Genomic DNA, 25,258 nt, shown 5'->3' with positions numbered 1-25,258 from the left:
ACATCCCAAATAACATGTTTGTACCTTTTAAAATGGTCATTTTTTTATGCATATTTTTACCTTATCTGGCAAAATACCAATTATGAATCCCCAAATACTCTTAATGAATGAATTCCATGCTTCTTAGCAATTTCCAGCCCCAATAATAAGGCCTCATATTCAACTATGTTATTTGTACATTGGAAAGCCAACAGAAAAGAGTATTTGAAAGTGATACCTGATGGGGACACAAAAAGTACTAGTGCTCCAGATCCTTCTTTAGAGCATGCTCCATAAAAGTACATGTGCCACAAGCCTTCTTGTTGAGATTCCAATTCATTGACAATGGGATCAGTATTCTTCAATTGACGTTGAATTGGTTCTACTTTGAAATTGTCAAGGTCCACATCAATCATACAATTCAGCATATTAGGGTCTATTTTCTCAATAACCTTTGGGGCACGTGGTTCCCTATATAGCTTAACCTGATTTCCATTCACTGGGATGGTTGCATGTGAAAGGTCTAATTGAACACTTCCCCCAACTGTTGTAGCCCATTGCCTAGACAACAACATTCCATAGTGAGGTTTAGTGTCAGTCACTATAACATCCATCTTGTAAGTGGCTTCAGGGAACACTGCTATTTTTATCTCTACATCCTTCATTGTACCTATCACAAGTACTTCTCTATTTTCCATGGCATAGCATTTCCCATACATGGTGCTCATTGATGATCCCAATTCCTTCATGACACCATATGGCATCACATTTACAGTAGCACCGGAGTCTATCATACAATTTTTAATTATCCTATTATTAACTAATAAAGTTACATAAAAATGATCAACCTAGGAAGGTTCTTGAGTGATTGTGGTTCCAACATATATCTCTAGAATTTGTTGCTCTTGGTCCTTTTTATCCTTCTTGGTACCCACAGGTAAAGATGCATTATTGTCTGATATATTAGAAAATAAAGAAAGAGTAGCTTCTCTGTGCTCCTTTATTTTCAATAGTCCTACCAATGGCACTGTAACTTTCATTTGGTTCAAGTCTTGAGTCATATCAAATGTGGAGCTAACAATTGACTCATTATGTGTTTTAACCTTCTCTATTTTTAGCTGGCTTGCCCTTTTAGCTGCAGTAGTCCCTGATGAATTGCCAATGGCACTATTCTCAACATTTTCTCCCAATTCTTTGGATTGGTCACTTTTTGCATGGCCATCTTGGGGCAAATTTTTATTGCCTACCATCTTTTTCTGAGACACTTCTTTCATAAACATAGAACCAGGATCACCATGATCTCCATCCCTTTTATTTCTTCTCAAATTGTAGTTGTGTGTGGCTTTGGCTATAGAAGCTTTAGTGAGATTTTTGACCTCTTCTTCACTAGGCCTTCTGAGATGAACTTCTTCATCCTCAATTGTCACCACATTCAAAATAGGGTGCTAGTCAATGGTTATCTTCCCTTGATAACCTTCATTGCGACTCAGTATATCAAACCTGCTAGCTTCACTTTGTGAGGACTCAACATCAGTTTCAACAATAGTTTCAAACATATTGAGAGCAGGCCTATCCTCATTCTGATATTTCAACTCACCATCACCCCTCATGGATTCGTTTAACACCTAAGCCACAACACACTGGTAAGGAGAATGTGGCCCATCACAAGTTGTGCACCAAGGAGTGTTTTCCATATTGTGCACATTTCCACCTTTCAAGGGGCAGGTGTATCTTGGTTATGTGTGTTTTTTGGCTTATCTTGGATAGGTTTACCATCCTTCCAAGAGGTGTTATATGGCATGTCATGTAACCTAGGAGGCCTATCTTGCCAATTGTAGTGAGGTTTGTCATTTTTACTCACTTTGGTAGTAAGATCTTTCATGGCAATCATAAGCTTTTCAATTTTATCCTCTTCCTTAGGATCTTTATTTTGTTGAGGCTTTAGCTCTTGCCATAGTCTACCATCCATCCTCCTTCCCACCTTCCTAGATGCTTTCCTATTACTTTCTACATTTATAGCAATTCTAAAAGAATCTCTTAAACTATGTGGGTTTTTATCCCTAAGGATGTAAGACATTTTGGGATCAAAAGCATTATAGTAAGTAGTTAAACACACATTTTCATCTAATCTCATTATTTGAAAAAGCCTGTGCATTGCCTTCTGAAACCTTGCATTGAAGTCTGTGACAACTTCATTATCAGACTTCCTGATATTGTTGAATTCATTTAGCATAAAACTCACATTGGTTTTATCATCATATTTCTCTTGGAAGCAATTTTTAAACTCTTCACAAGAACTGATGTTATTTATAGGTAAGCCTTTGTACCAATCCCTTGCATCATCCACCAAAGACTGCACCAACCATTTCAGGATGACATCTTTGTTGGAAATCTCATAATCATTTATCATGTCACCGAAAGACTTTAAATGCTCCTCTCCACTTTTGGCATTGTTGCCAATAAATTTCTAGAGCCTATCCCTCATTTCAATAGGAACATGGTTTGGGTATCCCGAGATTCCCTCAAAGAAAATTTGTCTATACAACTCCAGATTAATGGGTCTTCTCTGGAACTAGTTACCAATAGGATTATTACTAATGTTCATTCTCATATTAGGACCACGAGTTAGAGGGACTTGGTTATTTTGATTGGTAATAGGAACTTGATTTATTGGAACAATATTCAAAGGTAAGGTTGACTGAATTTTCACTGCAAGATGTGAGACATGCTGAGGTGGTGGCTTATTTGGGTATGTTGAAGGAAAGATTATGGGAGGAGCCTTTAAGTAATCAATTTTTCTTTTAACTTCTTTATTGGCTGCTTCTAATTCATCTCTCTCCAATTCTCTTTGCAGATCTTCTCTTTCTCTTCTCATTCTTTCTATTTTTGATTCATGTGCAGATAATCTATGAGATATCTCTTCTGGAGTTTTAGACCTAGATCCAATCTCTATGACCTTCTATTTCCCTTTGTCAATAGCATTTTTGGTGGATTATGGGTCACTATGAACCTCTCTACTAGCTTGCATAATAATTTTATGTGTGGGATTGGTCCTAGCAGTTAGATTTTCCCTGATAATCGAGCCTTCTTCCTCACTATTGGGTTTTTCTTGGGTAAATAGTTCAAGGTCTGCGATCTACCTCAATAGCCTGTCTCTCTCAATCAATTTAGCTTTAATCTTATTTTATTTGTTTATTTCCTTCTGTGTTCTTAAAGAGATCAACTGATGAACTCTTCTATTAAGAACCGCACTTTTCAAGGGATACTTCATTTGGATCTGGAAAAACCTCTTTAGAATCTGATACATGGGCTTGATCAATATCAATCAAACTAATATTTCCATCTATAGTTCATAGTATAGAATCCATCCTAACATTAGAACTATTCCTATCTTTTCCAGAATTACTAGTATGAGAGACTCTTTGATGCAAACTTTGGACATCCTCATTATTGCCAAATAGACCTGAATGAAAACCCATAATTTCTTGCTCAGATTCATGGGAGGAGGTATTGAAGTTTGCATAGATGGGTCTTTCAGAAGACTTACCTGTATGATTACTCTTTTGTATCCATGTAGTGTTAACTGGTTCATGTGTAGCCATTCTACTTTGACCTTTCTGGGCTTGTTCAGGAAATCCCTCCTATAGTCTCTCTTGAGGATTTCTCCTCATGTAGGACCTTGTGTTTCTCCCCCTCTACATTAAATGTGGTTCTTTAAAATGACTTATGCTTTGTCAAGAACACTAGTTTTTCTTTATCAGAGTTGCCACCCAAATTGGGAATATTAAGAAATTATTACGCTTGCCAAATCATTCACAGGAGATAATAGAACAAGAACACAATATTTAAAGAGGGGAATGATAAGACGTAGGGATAAAGCAACCTATCATGAGGGAACGGGTACACAAATTTGAACAAACTTCTTGCAATACAATCATTAATCTGCAATATAGATTTACACTATGACTCTCCCCAGCAGAGTCGCCATTTTTGTTGTTCTCGGTTTCTGATTGCTTTATTTTCTCTACTGGAATTTTTGAAACTCTGTCACTTATGGAGAGAAACAACATGAAATAGAAACAAAAGACAACATTCAACAAGATTTATACAAAAACCTTCTTCACTTCAAGCTTAAACTTAAGCTTAGGTGGGTATAGCTCTTGGATTACTTTATGCAATTAAAAATTTACAGAAGACCAGTGCCAACTCCTGCAAACCCTACACCTTTAAACATAACTAGATGTAAAAGAAAGACTTGTATTCATTTTCATTGATCATCAAGAACATCATGAATCTCAACCAGCTATACTAGTGCCTTATTCGGGCTTCAGAGTCACTCAGAATTGGGAAAGAACTAGCAGAAAAATTTCACATACATGCCACTACATTTATTTAACCAAATCTACATATGCCTAACATACATAAACTCTCACCATATGCTAAATCTAGTCATCAAAATTCAAGTAAGAATCACTAATTACCAATGAAAAGGGTTTAAGTATATCTAATTTCCCTCCTTGATGGAACAAACTAAACACATTCTCGTAAATTACCTAGCAAATCATTCAATTAAACAATCCTAAATCATTTAACTGAAATGGTAACCAATCATAAAAACATGAAGACAATGGGAATTAGACTTAAATGCTCCAGTCTGTATATTAATACTTTCCATCAAATTTTACACAACTCAAGAATGATTTTCCAGAAACTAGACAAACACTCAATACATTTTGCCATATTTTTCTTACATAATTATTGTGATAATCTCCTAAATAGTCCTGGTATCCTTTTATAGAGATATGGATGCAACAAGCTTTAGACTTTCCTAGAAAAATTTGTTATAACCATAATTCCCTCTCAAAAGAGGGTTACAATTATTGTTAAAGGAAATAGGAGGAAAACCAATTAGTTAACTAGCTAGATAAAGGCCAAAATACCTCTCATTATTCACAAGTCAAGTGCCAGGTGTCTTTAATTCCTCAAAAATCTGATTAGCCTAAAACAAGCAGTTACAAGAGCTAACCACTTCCAACTTACCTGAGGTTTGTTACAATGTTGCAGTATCAATTGACTAGTCTTGAGCCTCCGCTTCTTGCATCACATATTTATCTTTCCATTCTTTGAACATGTCATCACTAGGCCAAGAGAAGATAACAATTTTTTTCTTCAACTTATTTAATCTTTACCATGTATTCCTTAATTGCTTAACTTCAGTTTCCAAAAAACCATAATGTGACTTTATCTTTTCAATTTCCTCAACTATTCAAATGAATAAAGATGTATCATCTGAATTGATGACATCATTTATTCATTGTGATAATTTATGGCCTAACTCAGCAAGCCACACTTCTTCATCTTTTAACTTGTTGGCGCTAACAAAACCCCCAGTAAATAATTCAAACTTCTGGTTAGCATACTCTTTTCTATATAGGTTTACTTTTCTTTCTGGACCAACTCTTCCCTTTGCCAACCTAGACATACCTTTTACCAAATCACAAGTGGATTTAATAGTGGCATCAACATCTGCCTCTTCATGGGATGAGCACATAAGTTCCAAGTCCACCTCCTTAGCCATCCATTTATTCAAAATTAGCTCCAGAATTGCCTTGTCCTCCTTTAAAGCAGTCAACATGCTCAAAACTATTTTAATATATATATATATATATAGAAGCCCCTACTATGTCAACAAACTTCAAAATTGTGCCCCTGATCTTCTCCTCATATTTACTTGCAAACATGGCCTGAGCCTGCTTCAATTTTTCCATTTCATCCTAGATAGTCTCAGCAGATTGGAAACTAGGAGTCATAGGGGAAGGGGGAAACTCAATGATTGGAATAGTAGATGGAGGTTTGGCTGGAGCGGAGGCAATCATCAAGGTAGAAGATTCACCTTTCTTATGTTGCCTTGCTATTTGATTCTTCAATTTTGCAATCGTACTATCCTTTTGAGCTATTTCAATTTTAGATTCATTATAGGCTTTTAGGATTAACTCCAACTTTACCTGGAGATCAGCCTTTTCCTTGGCCTCTTTCTCAGCTACACCCATATTCAATTTTGTAGAATCCATCATTGTACTAGCAGCCTCCACCACCCCTGTGTCCTTCACTCTTTTCACAATCATGCCTCCAGAATAGCTGGCTTCTAAGGAGTCTTTGCTCTTTTTTCTCTCATCTCTTCTTAATGACCACATGACTAAAGAAACATGATCATTACTATAGGTCACTCCCTCTAGGGGCTTTTTTTCCTTCCTTACTACTTCTAGAATTAATGCATCTACTATGTCCCATTCAGGGAGAATGAAAAATCCAGCTTCGTCAATCATCTTCCTTCCTTGCTTTGGGGTAATGGTCTCAAATTCTATCAAAATTTCTTGCTTTACATTTGCCTCAACCGTAGACATATCTTTGTGAGGACATTCATTTTTCTTCTTCTCACATCTTGCCTTGAATTGTTCTATATTTTTTCTCCAAACAAACTGCAAAAAAAGATCCTATTTTGACAAAACTATCATCTGCCAGAAACTCCTCACTAACCTACTTAATGACAAGGTCCAATTCTTTACCTATTAAATCCTCTACAATCAAGCTCATTTGGGCACTTGCTAGTTCCTCTGATATTCCTTCTTGTAACTCTTCATATGTGTAAGAAATTTCCCCAAGACTTCCTAATTGAAACAATTGCTCTTCTACTGCTTCCTCATCTCCCACATGTATTGGGGATTGGGAAGGAGAATACAAAAGCTCACTTGTCTGCACTTCCTTCCCTACCCTCTGCCTTTTAGGGGAATCTTGGACCTCAACCACATCTTCTATTTCCCTTTTTCCTTTTGACGTAGAAGGCTCATCTCTTATCGGCATTAGTACACTATATTTTGACCTTTTATGCATTAAATATTCACCTGGGGGAAACACCTTGGCATAGGTAGGCTTGGCTAAAACTGGTTTAGCCTTTTCAAGATTAGCTTTCATCACAACTTCTTTCTTCTCGTTCAAGGTTTGCATTAAATCCTCAAAATAAACTACCAAAAACTTGATCTTTTCTTGAAAAGGATGAAAGCTAACCAGGGGATCATAACTGTTGTCAAAATGGTGAATGAAATCCAAGGTTTTCTTGAAGGCTATCCATTTGTCCTTCCTAACTTCTTTCTCATCTAAATTTAACTCATTCCTTATTAAATCCTTAGGGAAGTGAGATAGGTGGGCGTTACCTACACATCTGGCCCTCTTCTAAAACATATTGTTAAAGAAATCCTCGTGATCAACAAACCTTGCCACTACAGTAGATAACCTATATGGCTGAAAGAAATCATCAAAATGTGTCCAACCACCCTTGGTGATTACAAACTGATGTGCTAGGGTAAGAGTTGGGAAAATTGTTCCCTTCCCCTTATTTGTCAATTCTGCTTCCTGCAGGCCTCCAATTCGTCTCAGGACCTCAGCAATTCCTATCTTCAAAGGGATTTGATAGGGTAGTAGATATGGAGTTCCTCTAAAACCATTAATTCTAAACATAGTGGAGACTGGGTACAAATATATATCACTTGAGTTGTGTACAATTTTGATGTCTTCAGAAAAAATTTTAGTCCTAAGGAATTCAAGGAGAGCTTTAGGAATCCTAGGGTTTTGTGGGCATAAAAGAATTCTAATCCTAGATGAAAAACATCTATCAAACTTTGAGTAACTTGTGTCTTCTCTATCCCAAGACAAAATTATGCTCCATAACTAAACAGGCGTCTCCTCTCCATCTTTTCCTTGAGCAAGTCCATTTCATTAGCAAAATATTCAACACCTTTGAATAAAAACATGTGCATGCAGAGAGAATACCATCCAAAAGGTCTATCCACCTTAGCATTATTTATCCCTATCAATCTCTCATGAATAGAATCAGTGAGATAAGGTGCAAAATCAAAATTCACTGCCAGAGATGGGTTTAAAATCTATGCTATCATGAGCATATAGTGGGTTGGCATTGTAGCTTCTACATCTTCCCCAAGAATTTGACATAAGAACCAATGCATTCCCTTACCCCTCAAAGTAAATAAATTTAAGGAGAAAGGTTCCATGGTGCTCAGGCCTACTACTGTTAGTCCTCCTATTTTGGCAAAGAATTCTCAAGGGGCTATTTCTGATGTGATCTCTCTGTGCCTCATAGAGCTTCACCAGCATTTCAAAATTGATAGGCTCCAAATAATTTGACAACTCATTGAGTCGGAAAACTCTCCTCAACTCATCATAATTTATTTCAATTAGAGACCCACCATGTACATTCCTCACAGTCTTGTTATTGGGATCATAATTGTTTGCAATTTGGATTAACAGGTCTGCATCCATGAAAACCCCAGGGACTATAAGTTTCCCAACATCTAGCTCCCATATGCTACTAATTGGAGCAGGGGAATTTTTCTAGCCAAAACCCACTTTGAAGAGTCCCAAGCCCACCATTCCTATCTCGGCATCTCTCAACCAGTTCCCTTTATCATATAGACCATCACCAAGTCTCAGGCAGGGAGACTTAGGCACCAATTCCTTTATTTTAGCTAAACGATTAGTGGACTGAGTTAATTGCTCTATAAAATCATCACAAATGGCTCTCTCCTGATAATCAACCTTCCCTCTAAATTCTCTTTGTGGTGCCATCTCAGTATTATACTTATTTCAATGGAATTTCAAATAGACTCTTTGGAAATTCAAACATCCAGAGCCACGAAGCAAACTGTAATTGTTAAAAAATTGCAAGAAACTTACTTGTTGCCTGAGAAATTTTGCCCTATGCACTGGTTCTTCTGCAAGATTCCTTGAATGCATGCAAAAATATTCAACTCATGTAAGGACTACTACGGCAACTGAGCATTGATTAGAGTCAATTAAGCCACATGCTTCGGCAATTAATTCATAAATCAAATTCAAAAATTGGATCCAATGGATAGCAAAATTTCTCTAAGTATTTTTCCTTTTGTCGCTAGCTTGTGATGCTTAACAGTCTAGCTTCTCCTCGTAGCAGTTCAACGACAACTGTAAGATCATGTAAAACTTGCATGTCCTTTACCTTACCTAAGTCATCCTCTTTAGAACGGATCGCACCACCTTTTCATTTTTTTGCGAAGGGTAACTTTTGTGCTACTTCCCTTTGCGACAAAGTGTTGTCCATCAAATCAACAACTAACTACTCGATCTTTATTCTCCACCATAACCATTTTCCTTTACAACAAACTTTAACCGCCATCGCTAGTGGTTTTTCGTTGTTTCAAGAAGGGTAAATTTTGTGCACCTTCGCATTGCGAATTAGCGACAAACGTTGACCATCTTCGAACATGCCCGGTCATTAACTACCTTAGCCTTCAAAGTGGGCCCTTTATGTAAATCCACTCGCCTGCAAACTTCCGCTAGATGTTTCAATGTTTCTGTTACTTATTCGCTCAAGAAATTTGTTGGGCTCCACATTCTAACCACCACGTGTCTCACCGAACCAAGAATTTCATCCACACTACTACTTTATTGAATGAACCAATTGAAAATCTATTTGGAGCCACAATGATAGATCACCCTCTGCTTCATCCGCACATCCAGCTATCTTTCCACCTACCCTGCCACGTAACAGCCCCTTCATCTACCACCAGACAACTAGCTCATTGGTCACTATTTCAGGAAGGGTAACCTTCGTGCACCTTCGAATAGTGAACCAGTGACAGTTGTCTGATCATTTTAAGATGATCGATCTTTATTTTTCTTTTTCCACACGTGCTCCATCATTGTTTCATGAAGGGTAACCTTCATGCACCTTTGCATAGCAAACCAACAATAACCATCGGATCAACGGGAACTTGCATGAGCATTATGAAACCCGACAAACAAATAAAAGAGAAATATAAGTTAGGAAAAAGGCGATAAGTCAATAAAATATTATAACCCGCCTAGGCCAAGACTTTTTAAAGGGACCCCCTTTCTAACAACGAACCGACCCTTCCACTTAAGTGGAAAAAGATAATGAGGAAACATAAGCGAAAGGCCTGCATAATAAAAATTTAAAATTGCAAAACCCTGGACCCTCAGAACTTCAACCCTTAGAAATGAATATAACTCTAAAAACCTGAAAATTTTGAAGGATTTCAAGGAAAAACTCCCAATACTCAAAATACTGACAACAGGTTTCATAGGAGATTAAGGCATTAATTGATGTTATTCCAAAGAAAGGGAGGATAAGGAAAGAACTAGAAATATTCATTGATCCAATTTTAGAAGACTCTAGATCTGATGATGACACACCCTTAGCATTCAAGAGGGTATTAAGGAAGAAAACTGAAGAGACTAAGGTAGAAGCAAAGAAGCAACCAGTTAGGAAAGTTACAATCAGGGTATTGACACAAAAATGAGCACCAAATGAAACACCTTCAACCCCATCTGGTACTGGAAGAAGGAAGAAGAAGGATGACACCAATATTGCACTTGTATCTGGTAATGTAACTATCATTCCACCCAAGACTTTTGCATATTTAGTTGATGAAATAACTAAAGATGGTATGTTAAAGAATGTGCAATTTTATTATGAGCATTTGGATAATGATGAACTGAGAGAAGTAGAGGAATCATTTTTGTTGTATTTGGATATTTATAAGAAAGTCTTGTTAGAAATTGAAGACCAAATACCAACATAGTTATATGACATATTAGATGCTAGAAGATTATCAACAATGCAAGAGGACGAGCATATAAAGATTTAAGAATTGTTATCTATTTGCGTTTCTATTACTCCAGAGGAGATGTACAAGACACCTGAAGTTGCAGATAGGAAAATCTTTAACAACAAGAATAGAATAATTAGTCTTATGTTAGGTAGGGTCAATGAGATAGTCAAGAAGACACACAAGGCATGGGTTAAGTTCTTTGAAGAAAGCTATCATTTTTATACTTCATCGGAACCAAATACAGATACTATAGACATCTCGGTTGAAGGGTAAGGTAAAGGTATTGTTGTTCATCAAAACTGATTAACCGAAGTACACCTGCAATTGATCTATGAAATAGCCAATTCAATCTATGAAGAACCTCAAGGCCGAGACAACATGACAAGGATATGAATCCTTCTACTCTTCAGGCTCTACAAAACCTAGGTGAGTATACCTTTGATGCTTAAAATTAAACCTATTACACACCTATGACAACATCAATAAAGCAGATAGATCTCACAAGGGCTTAACAACATGGAGGTTACTATAGATAGGCTAGATCCACATTGACATCTCAACTAAGTTGAAGCATGGGATGGATGAAACATTCCCATAGAACATAAAACAAAGAAATATATTCTGATTTTGGATTTTTAAATGATGTTCTGACAATCCTTCAATGTTACAAAAGACCAATGCCTTATCGAGGCCACAAAGTCATGCATAAAACTGGAAGAAAAATCTCAGATGCAAGTTCCTTTCAACATTAAATTTTCATGTATCAATGCTTTACATTAATACAATTTTCTGCTATGTCATAAAATCATGCTTACACATCCAATATACATATTCAACATCATTAATGTTGGGTTTCAGGATTTAAATTCTTCCTTGAAGAATACCCAAAAGACAAACATTACACTCTTAGAGAAGGCTAAAAGAGACAAATCCAAATTATCCTTGACAATATGAAATTGTATGAATCTAAAAACATTTTGGAGACAATTTAATGGAAAATCACACATGCCTTGCATATATGTGAACCTGCAAACTGAAACAAGACCTACAACAAAGACAACACTAAAAACCTTGAAGAACACACTCTCATTTGCAAAAATAAAAAGATGTCATCATTGGAACTTGCAATTTTGGATTCCTCCCTTGGAGAAAATCTCTCAAAAACTGCAACCCCTACAACTGAGAAGAATTGGGAGTAAGAAGGAGAGGGAAAAAGATTAGAATCCATCAGAACATGCCAATTGTCCTTTTTTTTTAGCTAAATTTCACATTCCTCTCTCTTTCTTGTGGAAATTGCTCTTGAAATATCCCATATTTGTTGAAATTAATCACTTGATTGGATTCCTTATCTCGAGAGCTTTTCGGTGATATATGATACTTGAATATTTGGCCAAAAAATACTCTCTAGGCGAATTAATCTTGAATATGGATCCATCATTTAAATTTTTCAAATTTACTCTATAGTTGAAACTATATATTTAACTTTGATTTTTCACCCATTTTAACTCCTGACGTCCTGCCACGTGGTGACCTGCGATTCGCTGACAGAGTCCACTGGGTGCCACCTTGGATGACACCTCATCCTTTGCCACTTGTTGGCCACATCACTACCACTAGATTGCCTACTTGTATGCCAACTCAGCGACACATCATCACCACCTCACTACCATGTCAACAGGACCCGCAAGGTGGACCTCCACCTATGCCTACCACTTGACTTTCACCATTTCGTAATGGCTAACCAATGTGCACCTTTCCTTCGAGAAATCACGCCAACCGTCGGATCTCGTTGAACCTGCAGGGTCTTTAACACTTTGATTTCACTTCATTTTCGGCCTGAGCTTTTCTCCATTTCATGATAGCTAACCTTCGAGCATCTTCGACTTGCAAAATAATGCCAACCGTCGATCTACTTGGGACCTGCTCACTGGTTAATCTTCCCTTTGTCTGCCACATTTCACCCGCCTTGGGATCCATGCCTGCGTGGGGTCCGCTTTGTCATTGCTCAGCCGACCTCCTTGATCACCTTGAGAAGTGTGCACATGTGCGTGGCATCCACCTTAGGTGCCCATCAGCACCATCTGTCAAAATCCCTTGAGACTTTGACACTATGAATGAGTGTGGTCTTAGTTATAAATATCAAAAAATGCTCCCGCCCATCCAATGTGGGATAAATGGCTTTTCCTGGGAATGCACTTCTGAGCTTTTTTTTTCTGAGTTTTAATGGCTTTGCATTTGCTTAAGATTCTCTAAGCTTCCTTCTTCACCATGCCACGTAGAGGGAGGGGGTTTTACACTTACCAAATGCATTTGTTTTGACTTATTCATGCCCATTTACCATGCCATGTTACCTGGCAATTTGTGTTTGCATAAATCTGAAAACCCCCAAATATCTGCCAAAACCATGCTCCACATGAAAGAGAGGTTTATGGCTTTACCAACACATTGTATTTAGGAAAAGATCTCAATGCTACCCCCTACCACCAATGTCACGCAAAGTTTAGACCAATTACCATTTTCTACGTGAGATTAGAGGGCTGTTGTTGAATTTGATATGGAGGAGATCTACAACCACGTGAGGGAGGAGGGAAGATGTTTGCTTGGTTTGAAAGTTTTACATTGCCTTACATGCCATGTGAGTGGGAGGAAAGCCTGCCAAAATATTTGTTTGAAAACTTTGCCTCTTCATTGACCACACTGCCACTCCATTGCTTTGGCTAGGGTTTTACATGTTGCGTGGGAGATTTGGCATCAAATCTACCATATTGCATTTGCTTGATGGTTTCAATTTTAGTCTATTACACATGGGAGGGGAATGCTGATAAATTTGTGAAGTTTGGGAACTTTTTCTGCCCTTTCCACCAGCCATCACATGCCATAGCATTTGCTCCATGCTTCTGCAGCTTTCAAAAACTACAGCAAGGAGGTTGTTGGCTTAATCTTTTCAATTTGCATTTTATTTTAATTTTCAAATCCCCCTTTGAGCCTTTCATCCAACTGGTGTTCCTGTTTTGTCTCTTCTCCCAAAAACTGATATTGTCTATCGTTTACATATGCTGAAGTCTAAGTTAAAGGAACCTCTTTTGCGGCAAGCATAGTAGAAAGCAACTATCAACAAGAGTAGCATTATGATTGTCCCAACAAGGGAGACAAAAACTTCCATTACTATTCCTCTGTGATGGTGTGCCTTTTCCTTTTGATAAGGGATAAAGTATACCTAGTCACTCATTATCATATCCATATCTGGATATTCTAAAATTCTCCTAGTGAACCAAGTCGCCAAAAAAAATAATACGACATAGGCATGAGCCAAGTCGGGCCCCAAAGTGGGTCCAACTAAATTTTTTTTTGTTTTCATTCAACTGGCCCCTAAAATACCTTAGGAACCTTAGACATACCTCTGGAATCAATTGACATCATTTTTGAATCATCAAACTGAGTTTCACAACTTTCAAGCACTTGCGCCACATTTTCACATTTAATCATGAAGACGTAATTTTCAAACCTATCAAAACACCTTTCTAGATCTTGCCATCTGATAGGCATGTACTCTGATATACAAGCATGAACTCTACCAAATGGTTTTTTAAGATGAGTCCCAAGTGAAGAGATATTAATTTTGGAAAATGATTAACTGGCTTTGTCGACACCGCAGACCTGATGAAGTCAATGTTCAGGCAACACATGATGCCTTTATTAAAAATATCAAGACCTCCGTAGACCCTCAAATTTGAGGTATGATTACCTTGAATTACATATTAAAACTTAGAATAATCAGTTTGACCAAAAGTCTGACTAGATGCAAACGGTGCACTCATGAAAACAACTACTTTAATTGATACGACAATGAAAGTACGGATCACTGAAACAAATGGCTCAATAAACCCTTTTGAAAACCGATCAAACGGATTGGCAGAGGCTTGAAATTTGAAACATAGCATTTTATTCATGCAAAAAATAGCCCGAAACAAACATTGTGACATGACATTTACCAAGGTAACTTTTACACTTGTGCAAAAAAGGGCTCCGACTAGCAGCTGAGACAGGGACTTTTCAAACCATACAAACTGCAAACATATTGAGCTTTGAAAACTAAGGAAATGGATTGCTAAAGACTTTAAAATTTGCATGGAGGCACACTTATATGCATATAATTGAATCCATTTTTAAATTCTTCATGACAATCAACAGGGCAAAAGATATAATCACTCAAATTAGGCTACTCAATAAAATCTGCATTTATGCCTAAAATGCACTTTCAGCTCACCCCTTGAAATGGGTACCTCATAAAATGATCCAAACTGAATTTTGAAAGTTGCACATCACTGCATAGGCCAAATGAAAGGTATATGACACAATTCTTGAGCCTTACCCTTTGAAAATCAACTATCTCCATTTTGCCCTCTCTCTAACTAGGCCATTCAAACTGACTCATTTGGAAATGTAGAGCAAAATTTTGAAATGGGCCTCTAAACTTGACTCAAATTTAATGAGTCCCAAAAGTGGCTCTGACTGGGGATGGTTGATTACAAGATCAACACAAGAATTCAGAATCTATGGTAGAGTAGACCACCCAACAATGGATCATTCTCTTCTTTTCTAAAAAATAGGGCTTCCTTATTCAACCCAAATAGCAGGGCACTTTATTGAAAACCACACAACTGAAGCAAAGCAACTGTACAAAATATACAACTTATAAATGGCCCTGGGACATCAAAACTAAAATCAATTCTTACCTCTGTCAACCACATGATTTTCATTTCCACAAACTGGAGGCAAGCTGAAAGTTTCATTATTATCTGCTTGATTAATCACACTTCCATTTCTAATCAGCTGATCACATAAAACATAATCAGCAACATGCTCATAATCATAAAATCTTTGAAAACCAAACAAATGTTGAAAGGGCTGATCACTAGGTGACATAAGAATGTCATACTCTTTACCATTCTTTCCCGGCTGAAAAGAAAAGTAACCCAACTTACTCTAAAAGTTGAAAACATCAGGCACATCTCTATTGCTAGTTTGCTCAAATGATGAACACTCTTCCACAATGATAGCTTGCAAACTAGAGAGGAAAACTTCCTCATAACATGACTGTAATTCATCTTCATGCTGATCATAATTTCTATCAACACTTTGCACACATGAAAATACATGATTGTCACTTGTCAATGGTTCATTTCCCACTTGCAAATCTGAGAAAACTATTTCAGATTTGTCATGTCTTTTAAAAGCAAGATCCATGCAATGCATATCAAAATCTGAGTTCATATCAACATATGAATCTACATTATCACACCTATCAATCTTGTGTGCATTTTCATCTTGTCCATCACTCAAATCAAGAATAGGGAGAGAATCAACAACATATGTATCATACTTTGCACCCTCAAAAACATCATCAGTATCTGAATAGGTACTGGTTGGGTATAAGAGATTGGGCACATTTTTGGATGCATACCTCTGAAGATCAGTAGCTAAGAGTTCTGAAATTTGTTCACTACTTAGTGAACCTTCTTCTTCATTTTCATTTTCCTTGGCTTCATCCTCTGAGCTATAAACATTGTCCCAATCTGATAAAGGTATTAAATCAGCAATGCTCATGTCTCTATACACATTTATTTCATCATTACAACAACTTGCATCTACATCATAGCCTTTATCATACTGCTCATAAAGTGCTGCTATATGCTGCAACATAGTTTCATAACTGGGGTTGCAAACATTTTGTGGATTGAACTTAACAACAAGGTGATCTATATCATTAAAATCTGAAACCTCAATGGGCTCATGATTATTTGAACAATTACTTATGTTCTCACAAATTTCTTTTTTCTCTGAATACACATCTAAACTATCATGCTGAGAATAAGAAACACCTTCAGCATCATAGGAGGCATATCCACTTGTGGATTCATCTCCCTCAGTGTCCTCAATCTTGTGTACATTTTCAGATTTCATTCTTTCAATCTTATCTATCCATTCCTTAATACATACAACACTTTATTCTCTTAAGGTAGTAGACCAATTAACCAAGTCAGGCTCATCAAGCTCTAAGAATAACTCAATCCAAACAAACTCATGGGGTCTAGCATTAGCTGAAAACTCATTCAATGCAGCTATAAATCTTTCATAGAAAACATATGATGACTCTTCTTTTCTTTTCCCTACTTTCCTTCTTAAAAACCAGACAAACTTCTCTTGGATCTTTTGAAGACATACTTTAATTTCTCTATCAATCTCTTTCAGATTTGACAAAGGATTTTCAGATCTAGGAACTACATCTGGATCCATCGGGTTTATAACATCTACTGAACCATTATCTTGACCATGCATCCTACTATTTCATAAATTCTTTTCAAAACATTGCAGTCAGTAATTTTCAGAATTATACACACTTCTCCCATCACTTAACTGAATTTTTTTTACAACATGAAGCATTCATACTGCAAATTTCTTTTCCTTTCTATGGTGACTTTTTCACCTTATAAGGAACATATAATTTTATGAAAACCTTGGGGAATACCTAGTAAATTTGCTGCTATTGTTCACTTCACCTCTGACTGAAAATTTTAAGAACTCCTCCAAATCTCAGGTTCATTCTTACAGAGTTGCCACCTCCCTGAAGAGGAATAAAATTTAAACCACTGATCTACACTCTGAACACTTTCAGATTTTTGGGTCTCACCACACATAGTAGAGTCACATAATAATTTTGATATTTCAAAGAAACAAGACTTTCTAGGATACACATTCAAATCTGAAAATCATTTTCAGATTTTTTAGATTTCTAAAACTTTTCCCCAAATGAATTTTGGCAGACTCATGGATTTGACTGCAATCAACAAGGTGAATACAATCTTATCTCAACCTTACTGAAAATGCAATTACAAGACACTCTTACTCCCCAACAGAGTCACCATTTTTGTTGTTCATCAAAACTGATTAACCCAAGTACACCTACAATTGATCTATGAAATAGACAATTCAATCTATGAAGAACCTCAGGGCTTGGACAACATGACAAGGATATGAATCCTTCTACTTTTCAGGCTCTACAAAACCTAGGCAAGTATACCTTTGATTCTTAAAATTAAACCTATTACACACCTATGACAACATCAATAAAGCAGATATATCTCACAAGGGCTTAACAACTAGGAGGTTACTGTAGATGGGCTAGATCCACATTGACATCTCAACTAAGTTGAAGCATGAGGTGGATGAAACATTCCCACAGAACATAAAACAAAGAAAGATATTCTGATTTTGGACTTTTAAATGATGTTCAGACAACCGTTCAATGTTACAAAAGACCAGCGCCTTATCCAAGCCACAGAGTCATGCATAAAACTAGAAGAAAAATCTCAGATGCAAGTTCCTTTCAACATTAAATTTTCATGTATCAATGCCTTATATTAATACAATTTCCTTCTCTGTCATAAAATCATGCTTATACATCCAATATACATATTCAACATCATTAATGTTGGGTTTTAGGATTTAAATTCTTCCTTGAAGAATACCCAAAAGACAAATATTACACTCTTAGAGAAGGCTAAAAGAGACAAATCCAAATTATCCTTGACAATATGAAATTGTATGAATCTGAATACATTTTGGAGACAATTTAATGGAAAATCACACATGCCTTGTATATGTGTGAACCTGTAAACTGAAACAAGACCTACAACAAAGACAACACTAAAAACCTTGAAAAAGACACTGTCATTTGCAAAAATAAAAAGATGTCATCACTGGAACCTGCAATTTCGGATTCCTCCATTGGAGAAAATCTCTCAAAAACTGGAACCCCTACAACTGAGAAGAATTGGGAATAAGAAGGAGAGGGAAAAAGATCAGAATCCATCAGAACATGCCAAGTGTCCTTTTTTAAAACTGAATTTCACTTTCCTCTCTCTTCTCCATGGAAACTGCTCTCTAAATATCGCATATTTGTTGAAATTAACTACCTTATTGGATTCCTTATCTTGAGATCTTTCCGGTGATATATGATACTTGGATATTTGGCCAAAAAATACTCTCTGGGCGAATTAATCTTGAATATGGATCCATCATTTAAATTTTTCAAATTTACTCTATAGTTGAAACTATATATTTAACTTTGATTTTTCACCCATTTTAACTCCTAGCATCCTGCCACATGGTGACCTGCGATTCGCTGACAAAGTCCACTGGGCACCACCTCGGATGACACCTCATCTTTTGCCACTTGTCGGCCACGTCACTACCACTAGACTGCCTACTTGTATGTCAGCTCAGTGACACATCATCGCCACCTCACTGCCATGTCAGCAAGACCCGCGAGCTGGACCTCCACCTGTGCCAGCCACCTGACTTTCACCATTTTACAATGGCTAACTAACGTGCACCTTTCCTTCACGAAATCACACCGACCGTTGGATCTCACTGAACCTGCAGGGTCTTTAACACTTCATTTTCGCTTCGTTTTCGACCTTAGATTTTCACCATTTCGCAATAGCTAACCTATAAGTATCTTAGGCTTGCAAAATTACACAAACTATCGATCTGCTTTGGACCTGCTCACTGGTTAATCTGCCCTTTGTCTGCAAAATTTTGCTCTCCTCGGGATCCGTGCCTGTGTGGAGTCTGCCTTGTCATTGCTCAACCGACCTCATTGGCCACCTCGAGAAGTGCACCCACATGCATGGGGTCCACCTTGGGCACCCATCAACACCATCTATAAAAATCCCGTGAGACTTTGACACTATGAATGAGTGTGGCCTTAGTTATAAATATCAAAAAATGCTCTCGCCCAGCCAAATGTGGGATAAATGGCTTTTCCTGGGAATGCACTTCTGAGCTTTTTTTTTTTGATTTTTAATGGCTTTGCATTTGCTTAATATTCTCTAAGCTTCCTTCTTCACCATGCCATGTAGAGGGAGGGGGTTTTACACTTACCAAATGCATTTGTTTTGACTTATTCATGCCCATTTACCATGCCATGTTACTTGGCAATTTGTGTTTGCATAAATCTGAAAACCCCCAAATATCTGCCAAAACCATGCTCCACGTGAAAGAGAGGTTTATGGCTTTACTAGCACATTGTATTTAGGAAAAGATCTCAATGCTACCCCCTACCACCAATGTCACGCAAAGTTTAGACCAATTACCATTTGCTACGTGAGATTAGAGGGTTGTTGTTGAATTTGATATGGAGGAGATCTACAACCACGTGAGGGAGGAGGGAAGATGTTTGCTTGGTTTGAAAGTTTTACATTGCCTTACATGCCACGTGAGTGGGAGGAAAGCTTGTCAAAATATTTGTTTCAAAACCTTGCCTCTTCATTGACCACGCTGCCACTCCATTGCTTTGGCTAGGGTTTCACATGTTGCGTGGGAGATTTGGCATCAAATCTACCATATTGCATTTGCTTGATGGTTTCAATTTCAGTCTATTCCACATGGGAGGGGAATGCTGATAAATTTGTGAAGTTTGGGAACTTTTTCTGTCCTTTCCACCAGCCATCACATGCCATAGCATTTTCTCCATGCTTCTGCAACTTTCAAAAACTACAACAAGGAGGTTGTTGGCTTAATCTTTTCAATTTGCATTTTATTTTAATTTTCAAATCCCCCTTTGAGCCTTTCATCCAACTGGTGTTCCTGTTTTGTCTCTTCTCCCAAAAACTGATATTGTCTATCGTTTACATATGCTGAAGTCTGAGTTAAAAAGGAACCTTTTTTGCAGCAAGCATAGTAGAAAGCAACTATGAACAAGAGTAGCATTACGATTGTCCCAACAAGTGAGACAAAAACTTCCATTACTATTCCTCTGTGATGGTGCACCTTTTCCTTTTGATAAGGGATAAAGTATACCTATTCACTCATTATCATATCCATATCTGGATATTCTAAAATTCTCCCAGTGAACCAAGTCGCCAAAAAAAATAATATGACACAGGCATGAGCCAAGTCGGGCCCCAAAGTGGGTCCAACTAAATTTTGTTTTGTTTTCATTCAACTAGCCCCTAAAATACCTTAGGAACCTTAGACATACCTCTGGAATCAATCGACATCATTTTCGAATCATCAAACTGCGTTTTGCAACTTTCAAGCACTTGTGCCACATTTTCGCATTTAATCACCAAGACGTAATTTTCAAACCTGTCAAAACACCTTTCTGGATCTTGCCATCTGACAGGCATTTACTCTCATATACAAGCATGAACTCTACCAAATGGTTTTTCAAGACGAGTCCCAAGTGAAGAGATGTTAATTTTTGAAAATGACCAACTGGCTTTGTCGACACTGCGGACCTGATGAAGTCAATGTTCAGGCAACACATGATGCCTTTATTAAAAATATCAAACGACCTCCATAGACCCTCAAATTTGAGGTATGGGTACCTTCAAGTACATATTAAAACTTAGAATACTCAGTTTGACCAAAAGTCTGACTGGGTGCAAACGGTGCGCTCATGAAAACGGCTACTTTTACACTTATGCAAAAAAGGGCTCCGACTAGCAGCTGAGACAGGGACTTTTCAAACCATACAAACTGCAAACATATTGAGCTTTGAAAACTAAGAAAATGGATTGCTAAAGACGTGAAAATTTGCACAGAGGCACACTTTTATGCATAGAATTGAATCCATTTTTAAATTATTCACGACAATCAACAAGGCAAAAGATATAAGAACTCAAAGTAGGCTACTCAATAAAATCTGCATTTATGCCTAAAATGCACTTTCAGCTCACCCCTTGAAATGGGTACCTCATAAAATGATCCAAACTGAATTCTGAAAGTTGTACATCACTGCATAGGCCAAATGAAAGGTATAGGACACAATTCTTGAGCCTTACCCTTTGAAAATCAACCGTCTACATTTTGTCCTCTCTCTAACTAGGCCATTCAAACTAACTCATTTGGAAATGCAGAGCAAAATTTTGAAATGGGCCTCTAAACTTGACTCAAATTTAATGAGTCCCAACCGGTATTATGGGTACTTCACCCTCAATTTTGAAAAACATTTAAGATAGTGGATATAGAGCCCTTGGTAGAAACTAATGTATAGGAAAATATTGAGATATTGACAAAATCAAAGAGTGTAAAGGTTTCAAATATATAGGTTACTAATGTTGAGGACAATAGTCCTTTGGATTAGAATGTATAGGATGAGGACACAATTCCTAGGGAGGAACTGACAGTTACCGAGACTTGACCAAGTGGCGAGGCCACCAGTGCAAGTGAGGAAGCTATAAAAGTTAAACCATTAGAGGAGAAGAAAGGGGAATCTGGCAGGGAACCGGTAGTGAGCCCATCATTGTTGTCAGTTGACAACTCATAGGTTAAAAAGAAAAGTATAATTGAGATGATTTCTACTGAACTCATGATGATGGCTGCACAAAAAATGATGAAGGAGGGATCTATGGATAAAGGGGTTATTGATCATTCTATCACTATTTTTCATAAACTTGTCATGGAGTTCAAGTTTGACAAAGAAGCAAGCCCATCCGGCAAGCTTAAAATAATCATAGAGCACATTTCAAAGGACTTCCAATCTTTGCAGTGAATATCAAACCAACAAGCACTGGAGAGATTTACATAGGCAAAGAGAGAAACATTTGATCAGATGATTGAGTTGAAGAAGAAGGAGATTAATGAAAAGTTGAAGTTGATAGATAATTCTTTAAGGAAGTGTACTAACATATACAAAGTATTTTGTAATATAGGTTTACTTATAGCTAAGACAGATAAAAGGATTAAGGATATTCAAGAGGAGATTGTAGGTATATTTAATTCTTTTGATGAAACAAATTCTTAAACTACATCTATAGATGGTCAAATTTTGGCTTTTCAAGCCCAAGTTTTAGGTCTTGAGAGGGAAGAAGATAAAATCATAAGGAGAGCCAGAGGTCTTAGAGGATTTGTGAGTCCTCGGTTGGATCCATTAAGTGTACATAAGAAGGAGTGTATAGATATGGTTGGTAAGCCCACACCAGCAGAGCTAAATGAGAAATAATCATATGCCCGTATGCTAAATGGACTTGTATCTAGTTTTGACACTTCCAAATTTGGTTGGGATACTTATCTAGAGATTTTGGAGAAGGCCGATCTGGAAATTTTTCAAATATATTAAGCTTCAGTAAGGTATTTTGGGACATTCAATGTACAATTTTTATTCGTCTCGGTTTTTGGTATTTTTGGCATTGATGTCAAAGGGGGAGTATAGGTAAAAAATATTCAGGAGATATGGAGATATGGGGTATTTTGTTATGATCATAGATGGATATTCAGCTCAAGGGGAGCAGGCTCAGGATGAAACTGGTAGATGGAAACCATGATCATTTTTCACATGAGTGTTGCTATCAATGACAAAGGGGGTTATTGTTGGCAATTGACACTCAATTGATTGGTTTCAATATGTTGTCATTGATGCCAACATGGCAGTTGACATGATCTGGTTTCATATTTTAGATTAGTTGTGTATCGATAGACACTTCACTGGCACCGGCACCAAAACCAGTAGGTTGGAAGGAATTCTTTGGTTACCGGCATTGCATGCGACATGGTTCAAAATCAGGTTATTGGTATTGGAGGCTGACATAATTTGGGAGATCCGGCATCGACAATTATTTTTGATATTCATGTGTTTATGTTATTTAGCTGACATGTGTATTCATATTGTAATTATCTTTGTAAGACGACATAAGGCATGATGGATTGTAAAGGGGTATATAGGTCAGTTGATTAGATCATTTTGTAGTATGAATGTATGTATAGGAAAGGATATGGATATGTGAAATATATGACAGAGATCATGTATGTCAGGATATTTATGTAAGAGGGTATTCTAGTAAGGGTTTAGGGTTTCAGACCAGAATAGACAGAGCTTAACTGAAATTGTATTCAAGCATAGAAGATGCTATCATTGCAGTTTAATCATTTCTTTGGATTGTAGTCTAGATTTCTATATAGTTAGTGAGGCTCCTTTTGTGATTGAGAAGTGTGCTCTAGGCTGTAAGCCTTCCTGGAAGTGCATGCCCCTATATTTTGTAATATCTTTTCATATGGCCAGTAGATAGATATTGTGGGTCACAAATCCCATCGTGGTTTTTCCTCTTTGAGGTTTTCCACGTATAATTCTTTGTGTAATGGTATTCATTTGTGTGATTGGATTATTGGTTTGCTTTACTTCTTTCAATTCTATATGTACCTGTATATCAGTTGGTGAATGCATGTTTTAATAAATTTAAAATTCATTATTCCAGTAGAACACTGATTCACTCCCCCCCCTCTCAATGTTCTTGGATTCCAACAATGTGTGTTGTGCTCTGGTATAAGATTTATAATTGAATTAATTTTTGTACTTGTGAGTAAACTGATTCACTCCCCCTCTCTTTTTAATGATGGTATTAAACCATTCCAACAATTGGTATTAGAGCAAGGTCCTCTCTGCAGAAGCTTAACCACTTGAGGAGATTTGATGGCAACTGCATCAAGTTGCACATTAAATCCTTACCGGAAGAAGAGTCCCATATTTGATGGTACAAATTACAAAATATGGAAGGAGCGATTGAAGATTTATCTCAGATTTCTTGGAGCTAAAGTTTGGGAGATAATGGAGAAAGGGTATATACCTCATGATCTGAATTCTTGAACACGGGAACCTATTGATGAACAAAAGAAATCTGAAAATGATGTGAGAGAAAAAGAAGCATTGTTAAGTGCCCTATCTGATGAAAAGCTATTGCATGTCTTAGAGTTGGAGAATGCTAAGCTAATCTGGACAAAGCTTGAAACTCTTTATGAAGCTGACCAGGCTATGAAAATTGCAAAACTTGAAGGTTTTTGGGTAAGCTATGAAACATTGAAGATGGAAGAAGATGAGAAGATAAGTTCTTTCATGGATAGAGTCAGTGAGATTGGCATGGATATCAAATCCTGTGGTGGATTGGTTAGTGAGGATGAGATAGCATCAAAAGTTTTGAGAGTTCTACCTTTGGCTTACAAGATGAAGGCTACTACTATCAATGAACTCCAGACAATGTCAAGTACCCCTTGTGACCAGAGATACATTACTTGGGAAATTGTCTGCTTTTGAACTTGAAGAACATGGAGATCAGAGTGCTGCTAAAACTGAGACTACATTTAAATCATCTACCTCTGGTAAACCGAAGATATATTGGAAGGAGATGTATGCTAAGGATATGGAGGAAATTGAGAGAGAAGAAAGAGAACTTGAAGAGCTGGAAGCCCTGATTGCTAGAAGAATTCCTAAAGGACCAGCTGGAAGTAAGTATGAAGGAAAAGTCCCTTTTAAATGTTTTTTATGCAATAAGATTGGTCATTTTGCATCTAGATGTCCTAGAAGAGCTGCTAAGAATCATGAAAGATTTGTGAGAAATTATAAGCCTAATCTTGAATATCAGAGCAGACCTAGATTTAGAAGAAATAAGGATAAATCATGTTATTATGCTCATCATGATGATTTTGGTATTACTGATGATGATGATGATGATGATGAACCTGTGAGTGGATCCGGTAATGAAGCCTCATACAGGAAAAATTGGGTCTTTATTGCTATTATGGATGATTCTATGGAA

This window comes from Cryptomeria japonica, chromosome 8, assembly GCF_030272615.1.
Source record: "Cryptomeria japonica chromosome 8, Sugi_1.0, whole genome shotgun sequence".
Lineage (NCBI taxonomy): Eukaryota > Viridiplantae > Streptophyta > Pinopsida > Cupressales > Cupressaceae > Cryptomeria > Cryptomeria japonica.
Note: the sequence above shows the minus strand (reverse complement) of the source record.